Consider the following 18765-nt stretch of genomic DNA (forward strand, 5'->3'; position numbering starts at 1 on the left):
AAAAGCGCATGACAACCTCTGCTTCCCTCTGCGAAGGGCCTACGTTTTACTTTTATCTTCTACCCTTATACAAGAGTCATGGTGATTTTCACCTTTCCTTTTTACACTTTTTCTTCTGGCAAGCACTATGTGTTGGAGAGAGATCCAAATATATCCACTCGGATGTAGGTTGTCATAAAGTATTATTGTTGACATTACCCTTGAGGTAAAATGTTGGGAGGCAAAATTATAAGCCCCTATCTTTCTCTGTGTCCGATTGAAGCTTTGAACTCATAAGTATTGCGTAAGTGTTAGCAATTGTGAAAGATTAAATGATAGTTGAGTATGTGTACTTGCTGAAAAGCTCTTATTGACTCTTTCCTATGTTATGATAAATTGCAGTTGCTTCGATGACTGAGATCATAGTTTTTTAGTTTTCAATAAAGTTTTTGATTCATACTCTACTTGGTGAACGAATTGTTACTCTAGCATAAGAAGTTATATGACAACATATGTTGTTGTCCTAAAGATGATCATGATGCCCTCATGTCCGTATTTTATTTTATCGACACCTCTATCTCTAAACATGTGGACATATTTTTCGATTTCGGCTTTCGCTTGAGGACAAGCGCTGTCTAAGCTTGGGGGAGTTGATACGTCCATTTTGCATCATGCTTTTATATTGATATTTATTGCATTATCGGCTGTTATTACACATTATAGCACAATACTTATGCCTTTTCTTTCTTATTTTACAAGGTTTACATGAAGAGGGAGAATGCCGGCAGCTGGAATTCTGGACTGGAAAAGGAGCAAATATGAGAGACCTATTCTGCACAACTCCAAAAGTCCTGAAACTTCACGGAGAATTATTTTGGAATATATAAAAAATAATGGGCGAAGAAAATACCAGAGGGAACCCACCAGGCAACCACAAGGGTGGGGGCGTGCCCTACCCCCTAGGCGCGCCCCCTGCCTTGTAGCCCACATGGCAGGCCCCCGGTGCCCATCTTCTGCTATATGGTGTGTTTTGACCTGAAAAAAATCAGGAGGAAGCTTTCGGGATGAAACGCCGCCGTCTCGAGGCGGAACTTGCGTAGAACCAATCTAGGGCTGTGGCGAAGCTGTTTTCCGGGGAAACTTCCCTCCCGGAGGGGGAAATCGAAGCCATCGTCATCACAAATGATCCTGTCATCGAGCTGGGGTCAATCTTCATCAACATCTTCATCAGCACCATCTCCTCTCAAACCCTAGTTCACCTCTTGTATCCGATCTTTGTCTCAAAACCTCAGATTAGTACCATGTGGGTTGCTAGTAGTGTTGATTACTCCTTGTAGTTGATGCTAGTTGGTTTATTCGGTGGAAGATCATATGTTTAGATCCTTAATGATAATTATTACTCCTCTGATTATGAACATGAATATGCTTTGTGAGTAGTTACGTTTGTTCCTGAGGACATGGGAGAAGTCTTGTTATAAGTAATCATGTGAATTTGGTATTCGTTCGATATTTTGATGAGATGTATGTTGTCTTTCCTCTAGTGGTATTATGTGAATGTCGACTACATGACACTTCACCATTGTTTGGGCCTAGGGGAAGGCATTGGGAAGTAATAAGTAGATGATGGGTTGCTAGAGTGACAGAAGCTTAAACCCTAGTTTATGCGTTGCTTCATAAGGGGCTGATCTGGATCCATATGTTTCATGCTATGGTTAGATTTATCTTAATTCTTCTTTCGTAGTTGCGTGTGACGCCCCTGATTCAATCATACACTAATCATACACGCAAACGTGTACGATCAAGATCAGGGACTCACGGGAAGATATCACAACACAACTCTAAACACAAATGAAAGTCATACAAACTTCATATTACAAGCCAGGGCCTCGAGGGCTCGAATACATAGCTCGATACACAAGAGTCAGCAGAAGCAACAATATCTGAGTACAGACATAAGTTAAACAAGTTTTTCCTTAAGAAGGCTAGCACAAAACATCAACGATCGAAGAGGCAAGGCCTCCTGCCTGGGACCTCCTAACTACTCCTGGTCGTCGGCGGGCTCCACGTAGGCATCGGCGGTGGCATCTGGCTCCTGGGATCCACCATCTGGTTGCAACAACCGGAAAGAAGGAAGAAGGGGGAAAAGGGGGAGCAAAGCAACCGTGAGTACTCATCCAAAGTACTCGCAAGCATCAGATCTATACTAAGTATGCATTGGTATCAAATGGGAGGGTTGTATCTATGGACTGAACTGCAGAATGCCAGAATAGGGAGGAAGGCCTAGCCTATCAAAGACTAGCATCTTCAAGCAGCTCCAAGCATCTTGCAGCATGTATAAGAGTATAGAATAGCAGTTTAATTAACAAGCATGTTGTAACATTAATGCCCAGAGATCCTTCCTCGTCTCCCTGCGAGAAAGCAATCCCGGGGCCACATATCCATCACATATCAAGTATCCATTTCTAGTTGTATAAGATCAGGATACAAGTCTGAACGTCCATTCCTGTGGACACGGTATTCGAATATATATATATCTTCCCTGCAGGGGTGCACCACGCTACCCAACATGCTCGATCACTCTGGCCGGACACACCTTTCTGGGGTCAATGCCCGGCCTCGGAAGATCAACACGTCGCAGCCCTACCTAGGCTCGGTAAAGAGGTCCCCGCCGGTCTACATCCTAAGCACTCCGGGGTCTTGGGCCCATCGCCCGTTGCACTCCGGGTCGTTGCGCGCAGGGTGGATACCAGCACCGCCTCGGATGGCTAGCACGATCCTACCATGCCGCCATGCTGAACTGGACGTCTGACAAAGCTTCGGCTGATACTATGACGTCGAGGCCCATAACTATTCTCGCATGGTGGTTAGTGCGTAAAGGCCAAAGGCCAACTCAGAACAAATACCCAAACCTGTTAGTGCATTAACAATTAAAGTAGTGGCGGATGTCGGGACAAGTCCGGAGCTATCACCCCTCCTGGGTGATACCGCTAAACAGCCAGCCGCCACCATCACATCGCACGGGTGCTCTCCGGGCCCGCCCGGCTTTCACAACGGTCTCAAGTAAAGTCAAGGTAATTGTGTGTCCAGACATCAAGGGGAAAACCCGAGGAATCACCCCTGGTGGATTCCACTCGATATAATCGTCAAGGTGAACGTAAGAGGAACCACCCTCGAGGTTCACACTTGAGGTGTTGCACGACAGAGCCGTATCAGGAATGGTGAAGGAGGAATCACCCTCGTTGACCACGACCGAATAGCTACAGTACAGAGATCTCATCAGGAGTGATGTATGAGGTTCCACCCTCGGCACTCGATGGTAACTCTGCAGAGTCGAGCAACAAAAGGGGCGTGATGTGATGTGAGGTGTTGGGCTCTGGTCGTCGATCACGTTGATCGAGTCATCGATGATGAAGCAGGGGCAACAAGGACAAGGTGGGGTCACTGATGGATCACTTATCCAACCTATACTAATAGTTTAGGATAAGCAGGTAGGTAACAATAGCAGGTACAAAAGTAGGCTATGTATCAGAGTTGCAGCCGAACAAAGTGGCAGAGAACGGTAGCGAGAGCAGCATCCATGAGCAGCAGAAGCAATTAGCGGCAGCAGCGCACCGATGCAGCAATAACAGCGAGGGACGATAGGCAGCGGAAGCCACGCATGGGGTCGCGGGGTGGCCAGCAGGGCGCGAGCGCGTACAGGGGAGGAACGGGCGCGCGGTGTTGGGGAACGTAGCAATAATTCAAATTTTTCTACGCATCACAAAGAACAATCTATGGAGTCTTCTAGCAACGAGAGGGAAAAGAGTGCATCTACATACCCTTGTAGATCGCGCGCGGAAGCGTTCAAGAGAACGGGGTTGATGGAGTCATACTCGTCGTGATCCAAATCACCGATGATCCTAGCGCCGCACGGACGGCACCTCCGCGTTCAACACACGTACGGAGTGGGGACGTCTCCTCCTTCTTGATCCAGCAAGGGGGGAGGAGAAGTTGATGGAGATCCAGCAGCACGACGGCGTGGTGGTGGAAGTAGCGGGATCCCGGCAGAGTTTCGCCAAGCGCAAGCGGGGAAGAAGAGGTGTCACGGGAGGGAGGGAGGCGCCAGGGCTTGGGGTGCTGCTCCCATGCGCCTCCCCACTATATATAGGGGTGGAGGGGGCTGGTTTCTTGCCCTCCAAGTCCATTGGGGCGTTGGCAAAGGTGGGGGAAAGAAATCCCATCATTTCCCTTCCCCACCGATTGTTATCCCCCCTTTTTAGGGATCTTGATCTTATCCCTTCGGGATATGATCTTATTCCTTCTAAGGTGGGATCTTGGTGCGCCTTGACCAGGGTTGTGGGGCCTTGCCCCCACTACCCACGTTCATGTGGGTCCCCCCATGCAGGTGGGCCCCACTTCGGAACCTTCTAGAACCTTCCCGGTACAATACCGAAAAATCCCGAACATTTTCCGGTGGCCAAAATCGGACTTCCCATATATAAATCTTTACCTCCGGACCATTCCAGAACACCTCGTGACGTCCGGGATCTCATCCGGGACTCCGAACAACTTTCGGTTAACCGCATACTAATATCTCTACAACTCTAGCGTCACCGAACCTTAAGTGTGTAGACCCTACGGGTTCGGGAGACATGCAGACATGACCGAGACGACTCTCTGGTCAATAACCAACAGCGGGATCTGGATACCCATGTTGGCTCCCACATGTTCCACGATGATCTCATCGGATGAACCACGATGTCGAGGATTCAATCAATCCCGTATACAATTCCCTTTGTCAATCGGTACGTTACTTGCCCGAGATTCGATCGTCGGTATCCCAATACCTTGTTCAATCTCTTTACCGGCAAGTCACTTTACTCGTACCGTAACGCATGATCCCGTGGCTAACTCCTTAGTCACATTGAGCTCATTATGATGATGCATTACCGAGTGGGCCCCGAGATACCTCTCCGTCATACGGAGTGACAAATCCCAGTCTCGATTCGTGCCAACCCAACAGACACTTTCGGAGATACCTGTAGTGCACGTTTATAGCCACCCAGTTACGTTGTGACGTTTGGTACACCCAAAGCATTCCTACGGTATCCGGGAGTTGCACAATCTCATGGTCTAAGGAAATGATACTTGACATTAGAAAAGCTCTAGCAAACGAACTACACGATCTTGTGCTATGCTTAGGATTGGGTCTTGTCCATCACATCATTCTCCTAATGATGTGATCCCGTTATCAATGACATCCAATGTCCATGGTCAGGAAACCATAACCATCTATTGATCAACGAGCTAGTCAACTAGAGGCTTACTAGGGACATGTTGTGGTCTATGTATTCACACATGCATTACGGTTTCCTGTTAATACAATTATAGCATGAACAATAGACAATTATCATGAACAAGGAAATACAATAATAACCATTTTATTATTGCCTCTAGGGCATATTTCCAACAGTCTCCCACTTGCACTAGAGTCAATAATCTAGTTCACATCACCATGTGATTAACACTCAAAGTTCACATCGCCATGTGACTAATACCCAAGAGTTTACTAGAGTCAATAATCTAGTTCACATCACCATGTGATTAACACTCAATGAGTTCTAGGGTTTGATCATGTTATGCTTACAAGAGAGGTTTTAGTCAACGGGTCTGCAACATTCAGATCCGTGTGTGCTTTACAAATCTCTATGTCATCTTGTAGATGCAGCTACCACGCGCTACTTGGAGCTATTCCAAATAACTGCTCTACTATATGAATCTGGTTCACTACTCAGAGTCATCCGGATTAGTGTCAAAGTTTGCATCGATGTAACCCTTTACGACGAACCCCCTTTCCACCTCCATAATCGAGAAAATTCCTTAGTCCACTAGATAATAAGGATAAGTTCGACCGCTGTCATGTGATCCCTTCCTGGATCACTATTGTACCCCTTGACTAACTCATGGCAAGGCACACTTCAGGTGCGGTACACAGCATAGCATATTGTAGAGCCTACGTCTAAAGCATAGGGGACGACCTTCGTCCTTTCTCTTTCTTCTGCCGTGGTCAGGTCTTGAGTCTTACTCAATACTCACACCTTGTAACACAGCCAAGAACTCCTTCTTTGCCGATCTATTTTGAACTCCTTCAAAATCTTGTCACGGTATGTATTCATTTGAAAGTACTATTAAGCATTTTTTGATCTATCCTTATAGATCTTGATGCTCAATGTTCAAGTAGCTTAATCCAGGTTTTCCATTAAAAACACTTTTCAAATAACCCTGGATGCTTTCCAGAAATTCTACATCATTTCTGATCAACAATATGTTAACAACATATACTCATCAAAAATTCTATAGTGCTCCCACTCACTTCTTTGGAAATACAAGTTTCTCATGAACTTTGTATAAACCCAAAATCTTTGATCATCTCATCAAAGCGTTCATTCCAACTCCGAGATGCTTACTCCAATCCTTAGAAGGATTGCTGGAGCTTTGCATACTTCTTAGCATCTTTCAGGATTGACAAAACCTTCTGGTTGTATCACATACAACCTTTCCTCAAGAAAATCGTCGAGGAAACAATGTTTTGACATCCTATCTGCAAGATTTCATAAATAATGCAGTAACTGCTAATATAATTCTAACAGACTCTTAGCATCGCTACGAGTGAGAAAGTCTCATCGCAGTCAACTCCTTGAACTTGCCGGAAAACATCTTAACGACAAGTCAAGCTTTCTTAATGGTGACACTTACCATCATTGTCTGTATTCCCTTTAAAATCCATCTGTACCCAACAGCCTTACGACCATCAAGTAGTTCTTTCAAAGTCTATACTTTGTTTTCATACATGGATCCTCTCGGATTTTATGGCCTCGAGCCATTCGTCGGAATCCGGGCCCACCATCGCTTCTCCATAGCTCGTAGGTTCATTTTTGTCTAGCAACATGACTTCCAAGACAGGATTACGTACCACTCTGAAGTAGTACGCATCCTTGTCCTATGAGGTTTGGTAGTGACTTGATCTGAAGTTTCATGATCACTATCATAAGCTTCCACTTCAATTGGTGTAGGTGCCACAGGAACAACTTCCTGTGCCCTGCTACACATTAGTTGAAGTGACGGTTCAATGACCTCATCAAGTCTCCACCATCCTCCCACTCAATTCTTTCGAGAGAAACTTTTCCTCGAGAAAGGACCCGTTTCTAGAAACAATCACTTTTGCTTCCAGATCTGAAATAGGAGGTATACCCAACTGTTTTGGGTATTCTATGAAGATGCATTTATCCGCTTTGAGTTCGAGCTTATCAGCCTGAAACTTTTTCACATAAGCGTCGCAGCCCCAAACTTTTAAGAAACGACAGCTTAGGTTTCTCTAAACCATAGTTCATACGGTGTCGTCTCAACGGAATTGTGTGGTGCCCTATTTAAAGTGAATGCGGTTGTCTCTAATGCCTAACCCATAAACGATAGTTGTAATTCGATAAGAGACATCATGGTATGCACCATATCCAATAGGGTGCAGTTATGATGTTTGGACACACCATCACAATATGGTGTTCCAGGCGGTATTAGTCGTGAAACAATTTCCACAATTTCTTAATTGTGTGCCAAACTCGTAACTCAGATATTCATCTCTATGATCATATCACAGACATTTTATCCTCTTGTCACGACGATCTTCAACTTCACTCTGAAATTACTTGAACCTTTCAATAATTCAGACTTGTGTTTCATCAAGTAAATATTCTCAGCATCTACTCAAATCATCTGTGAAGTAAGAACATAACGATATCCACTGCGTGCCTCAGCACTCATTGGACTGCACCCATCAAATGTATTACTTCCAACAAGTTGCTCTCTTGTTCCATCTTACTGAAAACGAGGCCTTTCAGTCATCTTGCCCATGTGGTATGATTTGCATGTCTCAAGTGATTCAAAATCAAGTGAGTCCAAATGATCCATCTGTATGGACTTTCTTCATGCATATATACTAATAGACATGGTTCGCATGTCTCAATCTTTTCAAAAACGAGTGAGTCCAAAGATCCATCAACATGGAGCTTCTTCTTGCGTTTTATACCAATATGACTCAAGTGGCAGTGCCACAAGTATGTGGTACTATCATTACTATCTTATATCTTTTGGCATGAACATGTGTATCACTACGATCGAGATTCAACAAACCATTCATTTTAAGTGCAAGACCATTGAAGGTATTATTCAAATAGACAGAGTAACCATTATTCTCTTTAAATGAATAACCGTATTGCGATAAACATAATCCAATCATGTCTATGCTCAACGCAAACACCAAATAACAATTATTTAGGTTTAACACCAATCTCGATGGTAGAGGAAGCATGCGATGCTTGATCACATCAACCTTGGAAACACTTCCAACACATATCATCATCTCACCTTTAGCTAGTCTCCGTTTATTCCATAGCCTTTTATTTCGAGTTACCAACACTTAGCAACTGAACCGGTATCTAATACACTGGTGCTACTAGGAGTACTAGTAAAGTACACATTAATATAATGTATATCCAATATACTTCTGTCGACCTTGCCTGCCTTCTCATCTACCAAGTATCTAGGGTAGTTCTGCTTCAGTGACCATTCCCCTCATTACAGAAGCACTTAGTCTCGGGTTTGGGTTCAACCTTGGGTTTCTTCACTACAGCAGCAACTGATTTGCCGTTTCATGAAGTATCCCTTCTTTCCCTTGCCCTTCTTGAAACTAGTGGTTTTACTAACCATCAACAATTGATGCTCCTACTTGATTTCTACTTTCGCAGTGTCAAACATCGCGAGTTGCTCAAGGATCATCATGTCTATCCCTGATATGTTATAGTTCATCACGAAGCTCTAATAGCTTGGTGGCAGTGACTATGGAGAACCATCACTATCTCATCTGGAAGATTAACTCCCACTCGATTCAAGCGATTGTAGTACTCAGACAATCTGAGCACATGCTCAACGATTGAGCTTTTCTCCCTTAGTTTGCAGGCTTAAGAAACTTGTCAGAGGTCTCATACCTCTTGACGTGGGCATTAGTCTGAAATCCCAATTTCAGTCTTTGGAACATCTCATATGTTCTACGACGTTTCAAAACCGTCTTTGGTGCCACAATTTTAAACCGTTAGCATCACACACTGAACTATCACGTAGTCATCAAAATGTGTATGTCAGATGTTTCGTAACATCTACAGACGACGCTCGAGGTTCAGCACACCGAGCAGTGCATTAAGGACATAAGCCTTCTGTGCAGCAATGAGGACAATCCTCAGTTTACGAACCCAGTCCGTATAATTTCTACTATCAACTTTCAACTAAATTTTCTCTAGGAACATATCTTAGTAGAACTAAAGCGTAAGCTACTACATTATTTGCAAAGACCTTTTGACTATGTTCATGATAATTAAGTTCATCTGATTATTTAATGAACTCCCACTTAGATAGACATCCCTCTAGTCATCTAAGTGATACATGATCCGAATCGACTAGGCCGTGTCCGATCATCACGTGAGACGGACTAGTCATCATCGGTAAACATCTCCATGTTGATCGTATCTACTATACGACTCATGTTTGACCTTTCGGTCTCTTGTGTTCCGAGGCCATGTCTGTACATGCTAGGCTCGTCAAGTCAACCTAAGTGTTTTGCTTGTGTTCCAAGGCCATGTCTGTACATGCTAGGCTCGTCAACACCCGTTGTATGCGAACGTTAGAATCTATCACACCCGATCATCACGTGGTGCTTCGAAACAACAAACCTTCGCAACGGTGCACAGTTAGGGGGAACACATCTCCTGAAATTTTAGTGAGGGATCATCTTATTTATGCTACCGTCGTTCTAAGCAAATAAGATGTAAACATGACAAACATCACATGCAAATCATAAAGTGACATGATATGGCCAATATCATCTTGCGCCTTTTGATCTCCATCTTCGAGGCGCGGCATGATCACCTTCGTCACCGGCATGACACCATGATCTCCATCATCATGATCTCCATCATCGTGTCTTCATGAAGTTGTCTCGCCAACTATTACTTCTACTACTATGGCTAACGGTTAGCAATAAAGTAAAGTAATTACATGGCGTTTTTCATTGACACGCAGGTCATACAATAAATTTCGACAACTCCTATGGCTCCTGCCGGTTGTCATACTCATTGACATGCAAGTCGTGATTCCTATTACAAGAACATGATCAATCTCATACATCACATATATCATTCATCACATCCTTTTGGCCATATCACATCACATAGCATACCCTGCAAAAACAAGTTAGACGTCCTCTAATTGTTGTTGCATGTTTTACGTGGCTGCTATGGGTTTCTAGCAAGAACGTTTCTTACCTATGCAAAAGCCACAATGGTGATATGCCAATTGCTATTTACCCTTCATAAGGACCCTTTTCATCGAATCCGATCCGACTAAAGTGGGAGAGACAGACACCCGCTAGCCACCTTATGCATCAAGTGCATGTCAGTCGGTGGAACCTGTCTCACGTAAGAGTACGTGTAAGGTCGGTCTGGGCCGCTTCATCCCACAATGCTGCCGAATCAAGATAAGACTAGTAACGGTAAGCAAATTGAACAAATCATCGCCCACAACTACTTTGTGTTCTACTCGTGCATAGAATCTACGCATAAACCTGGCTCATGATGCCACTGTTGGGGAACGTAGCAATAATTCAAATTTTTCTACGCATCACCAAGAACAATCTATGGAGTCTTCTAGCAACGAGAGGGAAAAGAGTGCATCTACGTACCCTTGTAGATCGCGCGCAGAAGCGTTCAAGAGAACGGGGTTGATGGAGTCGTACTCGTCGTGATCCAAATCACCGATGATCCTAGCGCCGAACGGACGGCACCTCCGCGTTCAACACACGTACGGAGCGGGGACGTCTCCTCCTTCTTGATCTAGCAAGGGGGGAGAAGTTGATGGAGATCCAGCAGCACGATGGCGTGGTGGTGGAAGTAGCGGGATCCCGGCAGGGCTTCGCCAAGCGCAAGCGGGGAGGAAGAGGTGTCACGGGAGGGAGGGAGGCGCCAGGGCTTGGGGTGCTGCTCCCATGCGCCTCCCCACTATATGTAGGGGTGGAGGGGGCTGGTTTCTTGCCCTCCAAGTCCATTGGGGCGTTGGCAAAGGTGGAGGAAAGAAATCCCATCATTTCCCTTCCCCACCGATTGTTATCCCCCCTTTTTAGGGATCTTGATCTTATCCCTTCGGGATATGATCTTATTCCTTCTAAGGTGGGATCTTGGTGCGCCTTGACCAGGGGTGTGGGGCCTTGCCCCCACTACCCACGTTCATGTGGGTCCCCCCATGCAGGTGGGCCCCACTTCGGAACCTTCTAGAACCTTCCCGGTACAATACCGAAAAATCCCGAACATTTTCCGGTGGCCAAAATAGGACTTCCCATATATAAATCTTTACCTCCGGACCATTCCGGAACTTCTCGTGACGTCTGGGATCTCATCCGGGACTCCGAACAACTTTCGGTTAACCGCATACTAATATCTCTACAACTCTAGCATCACCGAACCTTAAGTGTGTAGACCCTACGGGTTCGGGAGACATGCAGACATGACCGAGACGACTCTCCGGTCAATAACCAACAGCGGGATCTGGATACCCATGTTGGCTCCCACATGTTCCACGATGATCTCATCGGATGAACCACGATGTCGAGGATTCAATCAATCCCGTATACAATTCCCTTTGTTAATCGGTACGTTACTTGCCCGAGATTCGATCGTCGGTATCCCAATACCTTGTTCAATCTCGTTACCGGCAAGTCACTTTACTCATACCGTAACGCATGATCCCGTGGCTAACTCCTTAGTCACATTGAGCTCATTATGATGATGCATTACCGAGTGGGCCCAGAGATACCTCTCCGTCATACGGAGTGACAAATCCCAGTCTCGATTCGTGCCAACCCAACAGACACTTTCAGAGATACCTGTAGTGCACCTTTATAGCCACCCAGTTACGTTGTGACGTTTGGTACACCCAAAGCATTCCTACGGTATCCGGGAGTTGCACAATCTCATGGTCTAAGGAAATGATACTTGACATTAGAAAAGCTCTAGCAAACGAACTACACGATCTTGTGCTATGCTTAGGATTGGGTCTTGTCCATCACATCATTCTCCTAATGATGTGATCCCGTTATCAATGACATCCAATGTCCATGGTCAGGAAACCATAACCATCTATTGATCAACGAGCTAGTCAACTAGAGGCTTACTAGGGACATGTTGTGGTCTATGTATTCACACATGTATTACGGTTTCCAATTAATACAATTATAGCATGAACAACAGACAATTATCATGAACAAGGAAATACAATAATAACCATTTTATTATTGCCTCTAGGGCATATTTCCAACACGCGGAGCTTTGCGCATGGCGGTCGCAGCATCCTACGGTGTCAAATCGAAGAGTAGGAGGGGGAATTTGGATGCGGTGCTCACCGAGGAGGCACAAGGAGGCCCGTCGAGTGGCGTAGGAACAGCAGAGGTGGTCGGCATCGTCGTGGTTCGTCGGGGACCCGAGGAGGAAGAAGCTTCGATCCAGCGCTGCAACAGTGAGGAGCTCCAACGAGTGGCACTAGTCGATGTAGAGGATGACGGCAAAGCGGACGGATGCGGTTCTAGTCGTCAGGGCACATGCTGGATGTGGTAGGGCGAGATGGCCGGCGATGCGGGCGCACGACAACGGCGGAGAGCGGTGTCGGTGGTGCGGATCTGGCGATGGAGACGAGGGGAAGGGGAATAAGGAGGGGTCGGCTAGGGTTTCAGCCCGATGGAGATATAGGCGAGGGGGAAGCGGTGAATGGGCGCCACGGCATCGTCCTGTGCCGTGGCGGCAATTGCCGGTGTCCACGACAACATGAACAGGGGAGATGGGGAGGGAGCGTGCGTCTGGGCCAGCCTGCTAGGTAGATGGGCCTTAAGGCCCAAGGTAGCAGGGGTTTGTTTTATTTCCTTTGCTTTGCCTTTTAGTTTTCTTTTAACTTTTCTATTTAATTGTCCTACTTAATTCTCAGATTATTTTAGCTTAATAAAATATTAGACCTACACCTAGATTAGTGTTTTAGTTTAACCCTCTACCGCAAAAGGCTTTACTCACAAATAAAAATAGTTTGACATTTTAAAAATTATAAAATGCATTTAATTAATTGTTTTTGCTACTGTTTTATTTATTTGGGAGCATTTAGTGTTTTATAAAAGTGTGGTTTCTTCACCAATAATACTCATGAATTATTTACCACACTTTGCACATTTTAGATTTGATATTTTGAAAACTTTTATTTTTGACTTTATTTTAAATTTGAATTTGAACCGCTTTGAATTCAAACGAGATTAGTAACAGCAACAGTGGTGACGTGGCATCATTATTGGAGGATTACTGTAGCTTAATTATCCGGGCGTTACATTGCGGATGCTTGCGAGAGGGGTAAATCATAAGTGGGAGGCTTGTCCAAGTAAGGACAGCACCCAAGCACCGGTCCACCCACATATCAAATTATCAAAGTACCAAACGTGAATCATATGAGCATGATGAAAACTAGCTTGACAGTAAATCCCATGTGTCCTCCGGAGCGCTTTGCATTATATAAGAGTTCGTCCAGACTTGTCCTTTGCTACCAAAAGGATTGGGCCACCTTGCTGCACCTTAGTTACTTTTGTTACTTGTTACCCGTTACGAATTATCTTATCACACAATTATCTGTTACCGATAATTTCAGTACTCGCAGAGAATACCTTGCTGAAACCGCTTATCATTTCCTTCTGCTCCTCGTTGGGTTCGACACTCTTACTTATCAAAAGAACTACGATAGATCTCCTACACTTGTGGGTCATCATGGCTCACCTGTTTATTACTATTACCGAATCAGATGGCACTGTCAAGCATTCTCAAAAAGGTGGCACTGTCATGCAAAGACATTAACACACTTTTGTTATAATAATCAGTGCCTTCCAATTAATCGCAGTCAAATTTGATTTTTCAGAGGCACGACCACACACTACTGATTAACCCAACACCACAGGGGCGCCATTATTGGGTTGTTTCTTGTATGTAGACCAATGTACCATCTACCATGTATGTACACCATAAGAGGTCTTGGAACCTCCGGAGCATTTGCTACTGCTCCCATGTACTTGAGTGCAGTGGATTAGGCGCTGTGCCCTTGAACCAACGGGCTCCACTTCCCCAAGTCGTAGCCGTCACAAGCGCTGATGCTTGCCTCCTTCATCTTGGTCTTGGAGACGCCATTGTTGCAGATGTTTGCGAACGCCCTCATGTGTTTCATGCCATACCAAGTGAGTGATCCGCACTGGGACTCAAAAACTCGCACCTGGCAGTTGGCATCAGTACAGCAGAGTAAGTTCTATCGGAAACAGAAAGAGTGGAGGGTGTTGCATGTCTATGGGATTCAAATAAGGAATTGTTTCACTCACCATCGTCTTCAGACAATACCAATCATCGACTAATGGCTGGCCAGAGCCTCTAACAGCCCCAAGCATTGAAGGCCCCTTGTCGAATCCAAAGACAAGCTTCCCGATGAAATCGATACTGCTGTCCAGATGCTTCCTGTGTAGAACAGTTTCTTTGACCTCCCTGAGGGCCCTTTGCTTCTCTTCTGATCCCCCATTCAACTTCTCATACTGAAAGCGAGAAGATAGATTAGCAGAAAAATTAGTCAAAACAAAACACATGAAACTTAGTACTCCGGATCTAGACAAGAAATGCTAAGTGGGATTTTTGTTACCTTGTTCCACATGAAAAGAATATCGGCGTCTCTTTGATTGATTGCACCCTTAAGGCTGGGCAAACGCTGCCTGTTTGGGATGTATGACTTTGCAGGATCGAAACCTTGATAGAGGAAAAGCATGTCACCCTTGAATGTCGTGTCACCATACTCCATGACATGAGAACCTATACTGGACTCATTCAGGGGTGCCGTTCTCGCTTTAACTACCTCGTACTGCTGCTTGATTGTTTCCTTCTTTAGATTGTGAGTTTCACTGCAAATTAAGTAGGATCGAATGGTTTAGAATAGCAAGCAAGTGTCATGGTGGTGGACAACTGATACAAACTTGTACTAGTACATATATTACAGCTGATGCTTATTACCTATCCTCCATCCAAGAAACACTGTATAAGTCACCTAAACATGTATCATATTCAGGTGGAGGTGGCATTTCCATCCTAGGGCAGTATGCTGCCCAGCTACCTTCTACCGCATTTGCTGCCGTTGTAACATAAATATTAAGATCTTGTGGCAACAAACCCTCAAAGATGCTACCACTTTCACACGCTTCAACATATATGATCTGCCAAAATTGTAGTAATTCTCATTAGAGATGGGACTCAAAGCGTACATATACTGTTTTGGATTAAAAAATATATAAATTTTAAGGGAAAAAGAAAAGAAAGGATACATACCATTTTCGAATAGCTTTTGGAAGCATGCTTTTGCCGCAACACTTTGATGAAGTCGTCAGCATAAACATTTGGTCCGTCGGGCATACCTGCACACAAGCTTGATAAGGATAGCTAAGATATAGTACAAAACAAATCAGCTGAACTACGGGGTCGTTTATGTGGGATTATGTATGCATGTACCAAGTGAACCAGGAGACCCATGATCCGTGTAGTAGATGAAGATGTGATCATTTGGTTTGCTGTTCCTTCCTACTCCCTCCAGTAACCGCGGTTTTGTTCCCCAGGAGAACCGCATACAAGTTCTTAGCAGTAACCTGCTCGCCAGTGTAGTCCTGCAATGCATGTTAAGTTGATCGTCGGCCTTATTTGAATTAAAAAGGGAACACACCCAGTAATTAGGTAATAGTAATACTTTGGGAACACCATGGTAAACATCTTTGCCTTTAGGATGGTTGATGACGACTCCACGCCTTGGGTTGTCAGGGCTGTCCGCGATGTCATTGTACATAAACACCACAATGTTGTCATCCTTGGGGCCTCCCTTCTTCAGGATCTGGTACGCGTGGCACACATCGGCCTGTACGTCGTGCCGTGCATCAACAACAACACACAGTCGCTGAACACAAAATTTCATATGGTGAATGATATACGAGTTGCATTGAGGAGAGAACTCTCACCTGGTGCCGGTAGTTGCCATAGCCGGAGGAGCCCGCGACGAGCACGGCCCACTTCATCACCCCTTCTTCCGCCGCCGACGCGGCGGGGCGAGGCGCGGGGTAGGGGCATGCCCATTCTCCGTCGACAGCCGGATCAGCGGCTCTGAGCTCCCCTTCGCCCCATCCGCAGCGGCCGCGGCCACGGCTAGGAGCAGGAGGAATCCACAAAGCCACCACGCAGCCATCGCAAACCTCGAGTTCATCATGTGTGTGTGCTAGAGAGGAAGAGAAGGCGGAGAGTGAAGTGTGATCGTACCGGCTGGGGCTGGGGCGTCATTTCATAGCCGCGGCGGCATGTAGGGAGTGAAGAATACTATTGGGGAAAATAGGTTGGAAAAATCCCTACATCTAATGAATCGCATTAATGAGTCGGTTCCAAATTAATTCCGCGTGAAAAGAGTTCTATTTAAACGTGATTAATAGAATTAATGACTTGATTTTCAAATTGATCCGTCTATCGATTTTTAAATTATTTTGCACTAATGGCTGCATGCAAACAACAACGATGTACATATATACCCCTCTAATAGTAGAGATTAATTGCATTAATGGTTTGCTTTTCAAAATGATTCGGCTCTTGATTTCAAATTGTTTTCACATTAATAGCTACGTGTGAACGACGACTTACACACTCCCTAGAGATATGTAAGCTGTTAGAGATGCTCTAACAAGCTAGTTTCTTTTATAATGAATAAATAAAATGATATAAACGAGCTAGCTGTGGTCCTTTTTTGATGATTTTTTGTACTAAAGTGATATGGATTTGGACATCCCACGGCTTAGACTCCGTCAACATGCATATTCTTTTGCGTGTATTTGCATCGATAGAAGTACGTGGCTCTATCTGTTGTATTGCTAATTGTGGCGGAAAACAGCCTAGTCAAATGGGTGTAGTCTCGTGTGTGGTGACCTCTTTCCAGCCAAGGAATGGAGGATCGCAGGAGAAGCCTGCATAGAGCACCCCTTCGGGGATGTGCCGTGAGAGATATCCCCATTCTATCAATGCCAACATAGCCACTAGGCTGGCCAACTGTACCTTCTCTATATCACCCCATCGATCACTTGATCAAAATTGTTTCCCGCCTTCTCTCTGCTAATGAAATCACCAGCTACGGCTGGATCTTTCAAAAAAAATAAAATCATGGCCGATGCTAGGCGTAAGCCGGCTGATAACTCGCTGCTATAAGCCGCCTTCGTAACCGTCTGATGGTGCATATCATAGCCGTTCACTTCGTGTCCCGCGGATCGCAATTCCCCTGGACGCACGCCTCCCCTCGCGCAGGCGCAGCACAGGCACCACCATATAGCGCCCAAGGTCCTGCTCCAAGCACCCCCAGCAACATGGCGGCGCACCGGCGATGCTTCCCGCGGCGCTGCCTTGCAGCATGCACACGACGACGCTTTGCGGCATCGCTGCCGCCGTTTCACTGTAGCATCGGCGACCACTGCATCCAGCACCAGGAGCCACCAGTGCTCCACAACAGCACCGTGCGCAGCAAAAAGCTTCAACGCAACACCGATGACGCCCCGGTCAAACACCATTGCAGCCCCACCACAGCTTCAACGACACCGGCAGTGCTCCATTGCAGCCCCGACGCCCGGTGAAGCTCCATTGCAGCTTCGGTGACGCTCCATTGCAGCCCCACCACAGCTTCAACGACACGGGCAGTGCTCCATTGCATCCCCGGGCGGGATCCTTCGGTTGCAACGTTCACTGTTGAAGGACGACGAGGTATGCGAGTTGCAGTGCCGTGGTCACCACGACGATTCACATGGCATTGCAGCATCTTCCGCCATCGCGCAAGTGCAGCGCCGTGGTCTCCATCACAATCGACGCTGCATTGTAGCATCTGCCGCCACCGCCTCACCACGGCGACGTTGTGTTGCAGCTTCTGACGTCACCGGCGCGCGCAGCACCGTGGTCACCACCACGGCGACGTTGTGTTGCAGCTTCTGCCACCACCGGCGAGCGCAGCACCGTGGTCACCACCACGGCGACGTTGCGTTGCAGCATCTGCCGCCGGCGATATCTGCGGTTTGCAGTGTCGCTTGTGCTGCACTGCAGCTCGGTCGCCGTGGGGAGACCCATGGGGACGCAGCCCCTGGCTTTGCAGCGCCGGTCGCCGGGGTGAGAAGCAGCGCCGGTGTCGCGGGATGAAAAGCAGCGGTGGCCCCTGTTTTGCAGCGCCGGGCTGGCTGGGATGAGAATCAGCGCCGGTGCCCGTAAGCTTTGCTGCAACGCACGAGGAGTGGCCTTGAGCGACGGTGGAGCAGCTAGGCGCGAAGCCATGCGCGCGATGCGCGGAGCGAGGAAGCGGAAGAGCTGGGATGGAAAAAGAATGCGTGGTGGAGGGGCGCTCCTCTTTGGATAAGGATTGGTGGTGGACGCTCTGGCCAGGGGCACGTGGCAAGCGGTGACGGCGGCTTACGCGCGGCCGAAATCAGTCGGTTGCAAAGAATAGTTTTCCTAAAATCATGGACCACGCCCGTGCACACACCAGCAATTAGCGAACAAACGCCGCCTCGCCATAAAACAACCAGGTAAAATCCCAGACGAATCCCCACATGAATCTTCCCCTGCCACCAGGCAGAAAACCAAAGCCGAACCGAGC

The 18765-nt window shown here is 46.3% G+C and overlaps 1 pseudogene; it reads right to left on the minus strand.

The window, feature by feature from the left end:
* Window positions 1–13767: 13767 nt before the first annotated feature.
* On the minus strand, window positions 13768–18475 carry LOC109752679 (asparaginyl endopeptidase Rep2-like; annotated as a pseudogene).
* Window positions 18476–18765: the final 290 nt, after the last annotated feature.

The sequence above is a fragment of the Aegilops tauschii genome, chromosome 2 (assembly GCF_002575655.3).
Source record: "Aegilops tauschii subsp. strangulata cultivar AL8/78 chromosome 2, Aet v6.0, whole genome shotgun sequence".
NCBI classification, from domain to species: Eukaryota; Viridiplantae; Streptophyta; class Magnoliopsida; order Poales; family Poaceae; genus Aegilops; species Aegilops tauschii.